This window comes from Callithrix jacchus, chromosome 21, assembly GCF_049354715.1.
Source record: "Callithrix jacchus isolate 240 chromosome 21, calJac240_pri, whole genome shotgun sequence".
Lineage (NCBI taxonomy): Eukaryota > Metazoa > Chordata > Mammalia > Primates > Cebidae > Callithrix > Callithrix jacchus.
In genome coordinates, this window is record NC_133522.1 from 12,793,877 (window position 1) to 12,806,489 (window position 12,613).

The following is a 12,613-nucleotide window of genomic DNA, read 5'->3' on the forward strand; positions in this document are numbered from 1 at the left end:
ATTGCAAATACATCAGACCCAACCAATAATGACTGATATCAGGATCCCAGCCAGTACTTGCCTAGGTAAATATAAAGTCCAATTTTACCGCAAGTCCTCTATTTTGCCCTATAATTTTCTACATATTATTATTCACTGTTTTGTGAAGGGCATTGGGCAGCTTACTCACCCGTCAAACTGAAACTCAGGTGAGTCTCCTTGGCCTGTAGTAGAACAGAATGTGCTGCATTCAGGCTGCATAGGGATTTAACAATCGCTCTTCTGCTATTTCTATTCTATCACAAAACAAAAGTTTAAGCTTTTCATTCCTGATATACATGTCAGCGAAATAATAAGTTTAGTTTTTTAAATAGCATTTTAACAACTTTTTCACATCTAAAAATGAGACTCAACTGTCCACCACCTCCACTCCTATGCAAAAGGAAAAATTTACTTCCAAAATTTGCTCTAATCGCTGCTCATACTATTTCACAATTATTCTTCCAAGGATGACTAAAAGTGGTAATATTTGTTATTCTGTAAAAAATGTGTCCTTACTATCATAAAAGAGAATGACATTGATAGATTTCCCAAAATTGAGGTTGAATAGTGCTATTCATGGCTATTTGAATACATTGCAAAAAAAAAAAAAAAATACTGCTGTTGGCTTTGGAAATGGGATGACTGATCTGTGACATTTAGGAAACAGAATTAGAAAACTGAGAACTGACTGCATGTGAGACATGAGTGAAAGGAAAAAGTCAAGGAGGTTTCTCAAATTTTTGTCCTGAGTGAGTAGTGATTGATGCAATTAGTTAGGGAGCGTAGCTGGAAGGACTGCTTCAAGTGTTGAACCACAGGTCATGAGTTCAGTAAATAGTTGTTGGTATGAATAGATGAACGAATGAATATAACAATTAAAAATAACATTACTGAAATCAAAAAATAGTAGAGAAATTCATTTAAAATGTAACCAGTACAACCCATTATTTCAAGGTTGCCTGACAAATTTGAAGCAAAAATGATTTGAATGTTTTCCATTAGCTCAGAAATGAGAATAAATAGGAAGGATAGACATACGTGCATATGAGAGCAAAAACTTGCACATCATACTGAAAGTATCTGGAAACTCATTAGTGAGCATTGGGCAGGGATGTCCAATCTTTTGTCTTCTCTGAGCCACATTGGAAGAATAATTGTCTTCAGCTACAAATAAAATAAACTAACACTAACGAGAGCTTATCAGCTTCAGTACAAAAAAATAAAATACAAAAAAAATCTCATAATGTTTTAAGAAAGTTGATGCATTCATGTTGGGCCATATTCAAAGCCATCTGGGGCTACAGGTTAGACAAGCTTGATTTAGAGTACTTGCATAATTCTGTTTCTTGTAATCTGTTCGTGTAATTTTAATTTATTAAAAATATTGACTATTAGTTTTTTTTTTTAATGCCTTGAATAGTGTTATGTTAGAAAAGCTGTTCTAGCCTTCCATAAGCTACTCATGGCTCAACTGCTCAAGGTGTGATAATGAACTGTGAAAGATTATGGAAGTCTTGGCTAAAATTGTCATAGATTTTTCTATTTTAATTGGATTTTGCCTGTATTAGAGAAGATTAATACATCCTTGATTTAACTGATAGAGATAATTTATAAAATTGCTTCTAAAATATCTCCAATTTTTTTTTCCCCTGGACATCCTTTCTCAGCCAATGATGGCATTCTTGCTGACATACTCATATCGTCTATCTGTGTCCCAAAGGTGAGGAGGATTTCTGACAGATAGAGACACTTCAGCAACCATGCCAATTGACTGCCAACTTGGACATATGTACAGAGCAGAGAGCATGCTAAAGTTCCTTATGCAGAGAGCCAAGAGCCCACTGACATTCACCAATGACTGAAGAACGTGTCAGTATCGCTACCGCATAGTCAGGTTTGGAGTGAGTCCTGTTAATGTTTCTGGAAAGGAGGAGATGACCACCTGTGTAGGACACCACTCTGCTAGGTATATGTGCCTCATTTGGCATCCACTTTGCATGTCTGCTGCTGGGCTTCCATCTGTCGAATCTCAACATAGTGTCAGAGATACAAACTGGAGATTCCATGGCTTCAAAAGGAATTTTTCTGCTGGCTGACTGATGGCTATCTGGGGACTTAAAATTGAGAAAGCAATCCTCATTGACTGACCTTTTTATATGGTACGTATGTTTTAATTTTAACTGCAGAATTTCTGCTTAATCTGTCAATATATAACCTCAAAAAAACACTTTCCAAATGTAAAGATACAAGAGAATACACTCCATGATTTAAATGTGAACTCAGATAATATGTAAGTTTGAGTTAAAATTTGAATTTTCCCTTTTATCTATTAACTGTATACCTAGAAAAACATGGTATTAACAAAAATGCAATTTACCTTGTAGTATATGTCTGAATTATAACTGAATCACAATATGCAAACTTTTTTGGAATAAATAGATTTGGGACTTGGAAAATGCTTTTCCAATTATGTTTAATTAAAATTTTTAAAATTTATCTATAATATTACTATTTTAGCCCTTTATTAACTATATTTAGTTATATATCTCTTTGAAAGAACCAGTTAATCAAAAATACACCAATAATTCTGGTCAGTTTTATTTTTCCTTCTTTTGATTCTTAGAATTTAAACATTTTTTTCCTGTATAACTATAGACATTTCCTTCCTATTTCAGGTATAGATCAGAGGTGTTTAAATGTATCTTTTTTATGTGTATAAAAGATGATAATATGTTTAATCATAGCTTGGGAAATATTGAAAACCTGAAGAGTCTTAGAGAAAGTGGACATCGCAGAGTACCTTGGCTTGGTCTGTAATGGTTAATCTTCTTCAGGTAAATATAAGTCTATAGCCCTGTCTTTAGAACTTGATTATGATGGAGTTGCAGGCTTTGTTATGCTATGATGATTTTCTAATTGAACAGCTGATCTGCTTCTCGTGCGCGTGTGTGTGTGTGTTCCTGAGCATGTGCACATGTGAATTCTGATGGTGCTTTTTTGTTACAAAAAAAAACATTTTTTATTAGTCCACCCTATAGTGACTCCTAATGAGTTACAGCCTTGTGTAGTTAATCTCCCTTTGAATGTTCGTGAAACCTGTGAATTTATCTCACCGATAAAATATGGCAAAGGTGATGAAATGTTACTAACATTACCTTACATTACACAAGGCTCTACTGGAGGCTTGCACTTAGTAGAACAGAGTAGGAGAAGCCTGAAAAAGGGAACAGTCAATATGCTGAACTGACTATGAAACAGGTATCAAGTAAGGAATAGCAGACAGCCTCTAGCAGCAGAGATTAACACCCCGGCAACAATTAGGGGAAAAAATGGGAAACTCGTCAAGCAACCACAAGGAAAATAATTCTGCCAACAACCTGAATGGGCTCAGACGTAGATTCTTCCCTAGACCAAGCCTTCAAACAAGAATGTAGCCTGGCTAATATCTTCATTGCAGCCTTGTGAGAACCTGTGCCTGGACTCTTGACCTATAGAAACTATGTGTGTCCTTTTAAGCTGCTTAATTGTGGTAACTTATTTCATAGCAATAACTTTTGAAGCCAAATACAAGTTTACACACAGTTTCCCAGAATTCATGTTCGAATTAATTATCTGGTGTTAGTTCATTAGGGCTACTGTGATGCAGTACCACAAACTGATGGTTTAAACGACAGAATTTTGTTGTCTCACACTTCTGGAGGGTAGAAGTTCACGGTATTGTTTCAGCCAGGTTGATTCCTTCCAAGAGCTGTGAGAGAGAATCCATTCTATGCCTCTCCTGGCTTCTGGAGGTTTGCTGGTGAGCACTGGCATTCCTTGGCCTCTAGATGCATCACCGTAATCTCCATCTTCGTGGTCACTGGTGTTCTCTCTTTATGGATGTCTGTGTCTACATTTTCCCTTTTTATAAGAACAGTAGTCTTATTGAATTAGTGCCCACTATACTCCAATGTGACCTTATATTAACTAATTACATCTGCAACAACCGAAGTTCTAATAAGTTCACATTCTGAGATGCTGAGAGTTAAGACTTCAACATATGAATTTGAAGAGGTCAAAATTCAACCTGTAATAGGTGTTTAACTCTTCCTGTAAAAGGAAATCCAAGGAAAGAAAGAAAGAAAGAGAGAGAGAGAAAGAAGGAAGGAAGGAAGGAAGGAAGGAAGGAAGGAAGGAAGGAAGGAAGGAAGGAAGGAAGGAAGGACGGACTGCCATTTAAACTTAAGGTATTATCTCTTTGAAATAATAAGCTCTCCTTTCACACGTTGTTTTGTCTGTCATAGCAAGAAGAAAGTGGAGACCAAAAGCATTCATATATTTAATGCATTTCTTTTTGAACGCTTGGCTTTTACACAGACAGGAGCCATGAAAATGCATCATTACACTGAAAAGTTATAGTATCAGCTTCACTCGTTAAAATGCAGAAGTACTTATGTAGGCTTACATAATTTGATGCCCCAAAGTATTCAGCCTTTGGAGACTATTGCAAATGACTGTGTGAACTACCAATATTTCCTTAGTACTAACTTATTTTACATCATATTTTTCAAACAGAAAGTATGAAAATGCATTTGATATCTGCCAAGTTTAAATAATAGTATTCATTTCCAAATGATGATGCTTTTAAATAGTGAAGAGCATCTTGTGGCCATAGAAACAGCTATTAAATAAGCATCTTCTACCTGTCAGTATTCCAGTAAGCAGTTCACATATATCATTTCATTTTCTCTTTACAGCAGCCATATGACATGGAAGTCATATGAACCATATAAATGGACATGTAACATCTCCCTTTTATAAACGAAGAAAGTGAAGAAAAGAGAATAAGCAAGGTATCCAAAGTCATACAGCTAGAAAATGTTAGATCTGAAATTTTAGTCAAGTTCACCTTAATTTCAAAGAGATACACTGTCTTTCTGCCTCACGGTAATCCAAGACCTGTATATGTTACGAGATCTGGATTCAAAAATCCTCAGAGGCCAGTATTACCAGCCATCACTTCATTATACAGAGAAAGGCATTATTAACACATACATCCATCACTCCATTTAGCAGTCTCCTTAGATAGCACCACTGACGCAAGGAAAATCAAGTAGGAGCTGACAGAAAGGCAGTGCTGATCTTGGCTGTCTTCCCATGTCTTTCCTCAGCTGGCATTCCAGGCTCTCAAATTACCACCCTCAAGTAGAGTCTCTGAGTTGGATGACTATTAGGTACACTGTTTCTATTGAACACACAAAAAAAGGTTTTAAGGGGTTAACATGACACTAAAATGAAAAGTGGAAGCCTATAATTGCATTTATAGATTTCTGGCTCATAATACCCCAAGGACTACTATTCTGATACTCTGTTTATCAGTTTCATACCATTCACTCCTTTTTCCTTATTGTTTTTGGTGAATCATGAATTATTGTTTGATCTCAGATTTGAACAGTTTTTGTTGTGTCTGAGGTGCTCACCTTAAAACATACTACGAATTATAAGAGCGATTCAAGTCCTACTCCCAAGCCATAGAAATACTTGCACACATTCCCAGAAGTTAGTTATTTGGGAAAGGTTTCCATAATTCTGTATCTACAGCCCAGTAATCAAATGATCAGGTCTGTTTCCTTCGTCATCACAGCATGACCTGATGAATAGCAATCATTCCCTCTCTCTTGCCCAGCTTAGGCTGTGATTAATTTGATTGGTTTCAAAACCTGTTGTGTTTTTCCTCTGTGCCCTGCCTGAATATTGCCACAATATGATTGCAGTAGGTTGCATTATTTCCATTTTATCTTACATACTTGAATTTCAGGCCACTTAATCCCAACATGTAAATTTCTGTAATATTAAATGCAAGTGAACATTTTAAGCCAAGAGCCCTAGCATTTTTTTAGTAACATTATGTTACTGCTCCTAAATTACCATGAGGCATGTTAACAGAAAGATATTACAAATAACAACATAAAATGACAGGAAATTTAAATGATACCTGAGAGTATAAAATTCATGCACTTAGGTCTACCATATGTCAAATCACTCTTTTTATAATATTAATTCTCATCTCCAATCAGTAGAGCTAAAAATGGGGTGATTTTCTGTGATTACATTTATAGATTAAAATGTTACATGAATTAAAAGGAAACCTGATCATTTAAAAAACATGTATTTAGTAACTACTACATGCAGTTATTCCTGGAAGAGCAGGTGGGGAAATAGAAATAAGTCATAAACCTTACTGTTAATGAATATATAATCTCCTTAGAAAAAAGGACTAATTTATTTCTAATTGCTCTGCCCCCAATTTTTCAGTATGTCTGGATGCCTTGTTCTGTTCTTAAGATTACTACTTATTCTATGTATCATTTTTGCCAATAAAATTATCGATTTTTTAATAATTTTTAGTCAGTGAAAGTAATCTAGGTCAGGTTTGCACGAGGCATAACATATAATTGCTGTGTTCTCACAGCTTTAAAATTCAGCTGCTGATCATGAATCTTTAGAAAAAAGACACTCCTTTAAGAATAGAATGCTTAAAATTTTAACCCCAGTAGTGAAAAGAAAAGCTCACAGCTCAGTATTTTCTCTAGCAAATGAGAGAAAATAATTATTTCATTCCTATTTCATTAGCCATTTGTGATTTTAATTCAACAGCACTTTGGAAAAAATAGTCTTCTGAAGGCTGGTCCTGGATACACTTTGAGGTTTAACACTGAAAGAAGTCTTGGTGATGGCAGATACAGATTCAGAGGTATAGATATCTTGTCACCTTTTTGTTCTGCCTCCCCTCCCACTGTAAATTTTTTCCTCCACATTTTAGTGGAAGTGTGTTTGTGGGTGTGTGAGTGTGTGTATGGGTGTGTGTGGGGGTGTGTGTGTAGTATAATTAAAATTCTATAAAATATGCATTATATAAAGTATGTGGTTTTGTCTTTATAGTACGTACTATTTTAATGCCTTTTGTTCTTGAACTGAATCTTTTTTATAACATTTTTTATTTTGGCATATTTTTTAACTATGTGATCATTATTTTCTATTTGTTTTCTCTTTAATTTAATGTTTACATATAATTGGCAACATAGAACAATCATAATGATTAAGAATTTATGACTTTTGAGATAAATGCTACCTAATGATTTATTTTAAAAAACACACATATTTCAAGTACAAGAATTTACATGTAATAAGACGAATGCATTCCAGTTTTCATAACTTTTGACACCTTACTCATACTTAAATTTTATACTTTCTGGAAGTAAGATGTTTCCATTTTGAATATTTATTTTTTGTGGTCTTTTATACATAGCTCTGAAATTGTCATTTGGGTCTATTGGAACCAGCTGTAGTAAACAGAAACTATACAATAACATTAAATGAAGACGCTCAAATGTTACAAAATGAGTGAATGATAATGATGAAACAGCGAACGTGATTAACTTAATACAGAAACCAAAATACCAAGAATAATGGTGTAATTCTTCTGTGTCACTTGAAACTGCAAAATGTATTGACTTAGATCATTCCATTATTAGCCATATAAGCATTACAGTATATTTCCAACAGAATACACAGTGTGATGCAATCATCTCTTATATTCTCGGAAACAATAGCCATAGAGTCCCCATACTGTGTTTTATGTTGGCAAAAATCTATTCTTGTTTGTATATTGAAAGTTAAAATGGTTTTTTTTCCCCCTCAGATGTTTTTAACTGCAAAAAATTTTTTAAAAATGAAGAATGCAATGGCATATACAAAAATAATTTACTTTTAGCACTAAATATTGACCAAGAGATTTAAGTTTAAGTCATTTAAGTTTAATGATTACATTTCTGATGTTACAATAAAATTAGCCACTTGGAAACACTATTAATATCTCAACAACAAAATAATTATTTAATAGTTTTGCCAGTAATATTGAGGTGTTTCATTTATTTTTTATTTAGAAAAGTTAAAAAAAAACTAAAATTGAAGGTTACTTTTTTGAATTGATACTACTATACTTATGAGAATCATAACTACAAGCACTCTATTTTAAATTATTTACTTTTTTTTACCAAAAACGTGGAGCTTTTTAAGAAAAAGTCTGAAGAAATATTTCTGAAGCCCACCAAAAAGTAATGTGTGACTTCCCCCTGCTGGCTTAGTGGAATAACAAAAATAAGAAAGCCCCTTGTGATAATTTTTTATATTCTAAAACAGTGGCATCTTATTAATTTAGATAAGTAGGACATATACCTTTTGGAAGTTGTAAAGCATCTACCAGTAGCTGCAATATCCATTTATGTACTAAATGTACAGACCTATCAACATGCATGTTTATTCCCACCTGTCCATATTCACACCCCATTAGAGCCAAAAATACATTAACCTTTTAACCTAAAACCATATTCAATAAGGAAACACACACACACACAAAGACACACACAAGCACAAATGTTTAAAAATCCCTCTCTTGCCTAGTGCTAGCTCGAGTTTATTTGCTATCCTCTCCCTGGAACTCTGCAAACTTCTCTAGTCCTCACCAATGTTGGCCGGTTTCCAGGTCTCATTCTCTGTCTACTGCCTGTTAGAACCTGTAACCGATCATGTACCTGGAACTTCATGTGCAACCTGACAATCATCGCTCTGCAAAACTAGTTCAGTATTAAATTATATATTTTAAGTCACTTAATTATTGTTGCATCTTATTAAAATTAAAAATAACTCAATCTGATGAACCAAAAATAATAGATGCATATTTTGTATTACTTTGAATAAAATTTGCATGCTAATCAACTAGTTTCTAAATGCCAAGAAATAACTTTTCTGTTGCCTCCTCTCCCCCTGCTTTGCAGTGGGTGCCAAATAAAGATGACCTAAATTAAAAATGTAAGACTTTGAGTTACACATAAGAATTAACAACCCTGAATACAACACAGTTCCTTGGGCCTAGTTCTTTCTGAAATTGCTACAAATAAACTTATTCTTTTTAGAACTGCTGCAGTTGTATACATATAGCAAGCTAGTTCATGCATTTGTTGACTAAATCACAGAGTCTACTATCAGTAAATAGAATTCTCTAAGGAGTTATCAGGCCTGGATGTCAAGACAATTGAAATAATCAGACCAAGTACATTTCATTCTGTGAATGTCATCCTGTTAAGTAAAATGAGTAAGCAATGAACTAGTTAGCAACTGAGTGACTAACCTGCCCCTGATTGAAGTTGTGTATCAATCCAGTCCTAAAGGCAAAATGCACTCGGTGGTTACTGTTGCAAGCTGCATTTTGTCCCCTAAAAGGTATCCTAAACTCTGATACCTGTAAATGTGATCTTAGCTGGAAATAGGGTCTCTGGAGACACAGTTAAGATAAGGTCATAGGGTGGACCTCATCCAATATAATTGCTGTCCTTATGAGAAGAAAAGAGACAAACAAAAACACAGGAGAGAATGTTATGTGAAGACAGAGTCAGAGATTGATTAGTGATGTGGGGAGTGCAAACCAAGGGATACCAAGGATTGCCAGAAACTGCAAGGATACTAGGAGGAAAGCATGGAACAGATTCTCCCCGAGAGCCTCTAGCAGGAACCAACTCTAACACCTTGTTTTCAGACACTTCGCCTCCAGAACTGGAGAAAATAGATTTCTGTGTTTTAAGCTTTCCAGTTCATGGTATTTTGTTATGGCAGCCATAGGAAACTAATAGAGCTACTTGGCATAACATTTATTGGAAACCTACTATGAATGAAGGCACTAAATAGGTCTTCAAGCCAACAGCACCAAGGCCAAGTCATAATAGCTTGGCCTTTTCCTTCAGGACATCTGAGCAAGTGAATGACAGACAAGTGAACCAACCATTACGATTAGGCATGAAACTATCTTCAAGAGATATTATACGAGCATGTACAAAAGTCTTAACATAACAATATTCCCAGAGAATATGATATCTCAGATAAGATGTAAAGAACAAATAAAAGCAAACCAAGAAATATTAGGGGCATGATAGGGATGGAGGTGTGTGTGCAGAAATGATGAAATCATTCCAAATAGAGGCAACAGCATGTAGAAAGTCTCAACAGCAAGAAAATGAGCCATATGAGGAGTGTGTTACATTTCCAGAACCTCAATTCCACTCATTCCTTGCAAAAACTCATGTATACATTATTTGTAGCAGAACTTATTAGGAAGTAAAGAAGATTTGTGTTTTCTTACATGATCTGAGTTAATAAGATAGTCTCCCAATAACAAGATGTAATCTCCCTATAGCAGAATTTTTCAGAATAACATATGCATCAAAAGATCCTTTTGACTTCAAGGCATTTCTGAAAATTGAAACCCTAAGTCCACAGTGACTTAAATATTCCACCACCACCTCTTTGCTATTCCCAAAGTCTTTTGAAAGTGCTTTTAAATTATTTCCGCTTTTAAAATTTCCCAAACATCCAAGGCACTTGGACTATATTATAAACAAATTGTCCAAAAATACTCAGGCTTGCATAATCAGTAAAGAAAACATTTTCCTTTATAGTACAAAGTGCAATAGAGCATCTGAAATCAGTGTAGCTGATAGAAGAGTTCAGATTAAAACTATTCTGAATCTCAGAGGTTACATAAGCAGAGTATTAAAGACATACTAGTTACTATGGTAACCTCATTTTTTATGGATTAGTAAATAGTCTTACAAATCTTCAATAATCTGTTGACAAGTTAAGGTTAACCAGAGTAAAATTAACCTATAAAGCTTTCTTTTTACAAATATAAAACAGAAAATTAGTGACCAGTATTTTTTAGAAGAAAGACATAAGTACTTACACAAAGATTTAATTGCCTCATTTAGAGTACTGATCTAGAATTCATGGTATTATAAATTTTGCAGTAATGTATTACTGAAAATTGCTTAAATGCATAAACTGAGATTCTCTCCCTTTTTGATTATCCAAATGCATACCTGCTTATGTTATTTTTTTCATTTCAATAAAGGAAAATTTAATGAAATCAATGCCAGAACCCCAATTCAAAATTTGCTACACTATACTATAGCTTTTGATTCACTGATTGTTTTTTTCACATAAATGACACGACCGTATTCTAAACTCCAATAATAAAAAATATACATCCTGATAGAATGACTGTTAAAGTCATATTTAAACATAAACCATTAGGAAGGTCAATTATTTTTATCCTAAATCCATGAGAAATATTAAACCAAAAACTGAACTTTTAGTTCAATGGGAAAATTATTCTTAGCATTTTCTCTCCAATACAGTGACATGTTTTTGAGAACTCTCTTCATGTGCATGTGCTAGATTATTATGCAATATCCCCTGCACTCACATTTTTCAGTTAATATTCTCAAATCAGTACTTCCATCTTGCCCAATAATTTATCTTTCTACATACATATCTCCAAGTTTAAATTCTCATTGTTTTTAAAAACTTTTCAAGCACCTGCAGGATTTTATTTAATCTACATGAAGCCGCTTCTGAAGCAAAGAATTCAAGCCTTAGTTTAACTCTCTTGTATAATACCTCGCATTCCTCAAATTTATGACAATTTTGGTGGTAACAGTAAATCCAATTGCAAACACCCTAAAAGACTGTGAAATCGTGTACTAATATTATTATTTTACAATTTTTACATACACACACCCAGATAGATTGACAGACAAGCAGACAACAGACAGACAGATGATAGATAGATAGATAGATAGATAGATAGATAGATAGATAGATAGATAGATATAGATAGATAGATCTAAGTGATTTGAAACAGATAATAATCTTTAGTAACCTTGTAAGGATATCTTAATGATGAACACATGCTCACACATACATACACATACAAAAAGTCCTTTGTCACTAAACCACAAAAGAAAAATTCCAGAATAAATAGGTGAATCTGATTTAAAATCTCAGGAATCTTTTCATTCTCTCAACACATGCCTTCCTCCTGTTGGCCACATACAAATGCTTTTAAACTCTGGATCTCTAAGGAAGAAGAGGAGGGAGTGAGACTTGGCTCACAAACGAAGTTTACGTAAGCCCAAAGTTCAAATCTCACCCATTTGCCATCAGCACTTTGCATGACCAAATCTATTATCTAAACATTCATGAAGTATTTAAACAGATGAAGCTAAAACCAAGTCAGCAATATCTTTATCTAACGAAATGAAAAAGTAGGAAATGTTAGTATAACTATCAGTTACATAATTATTATATGTCCAACAATATGCATGAGTTAGTTCCAATTCTGTTGAGAAATCAACTCTTTTCGTTTTCCAGAGGCTGGACATTTTTGCCTATTTTTCAGTATTAGCTGTTGAGTGTCTTCTAAAGCATAATATACTCTTGCAATTATCAGATTACCTACTTTCTATTTCCCATAACTATCTTTCCCAGATTTTTTAAAATAGGCTTCTTTATAGGCTCAGTTTGTGACCCATTACGCTTTCCAAAATGCCCCTTAATATTAGTTACTATTTGTTGAACAATTGATACGGGCAAAGTGATTTACATTAAGTATCTCATTATTTTTCAGAGCAGTAAATAACATTATCTTTGTCCACATCTGGGTAAATTGAGGCTTAGAGGCATTGATTTAGTATGCATGGCTATCAAGTGTTGAAAGTCC

General features: G+C 34.2%; 1 long non-coding RNA gene across 1 annotated transcript in view; it reads left to right on the forward strand.

Moving 5' to 3' along the window:
* The first annotated feature begins 6,545 nt into the window (after positions 1-6,545).
* LOC118149909 (uncharacterized) overlaps positions 6,546-12,613 on the forward strand; it is a 31,475-nt gene continuing 25,407 nt past the window's right edge. The window contains exon 1 of the long non-coding RNA XR_004737660.3: positions 6,546-6,754. This is a non-coding gene — a long non-coding RNA (uncharacterized LOC118149909). The remainder of the gene's footprint in view (positions 6,755-12,613) is intronic.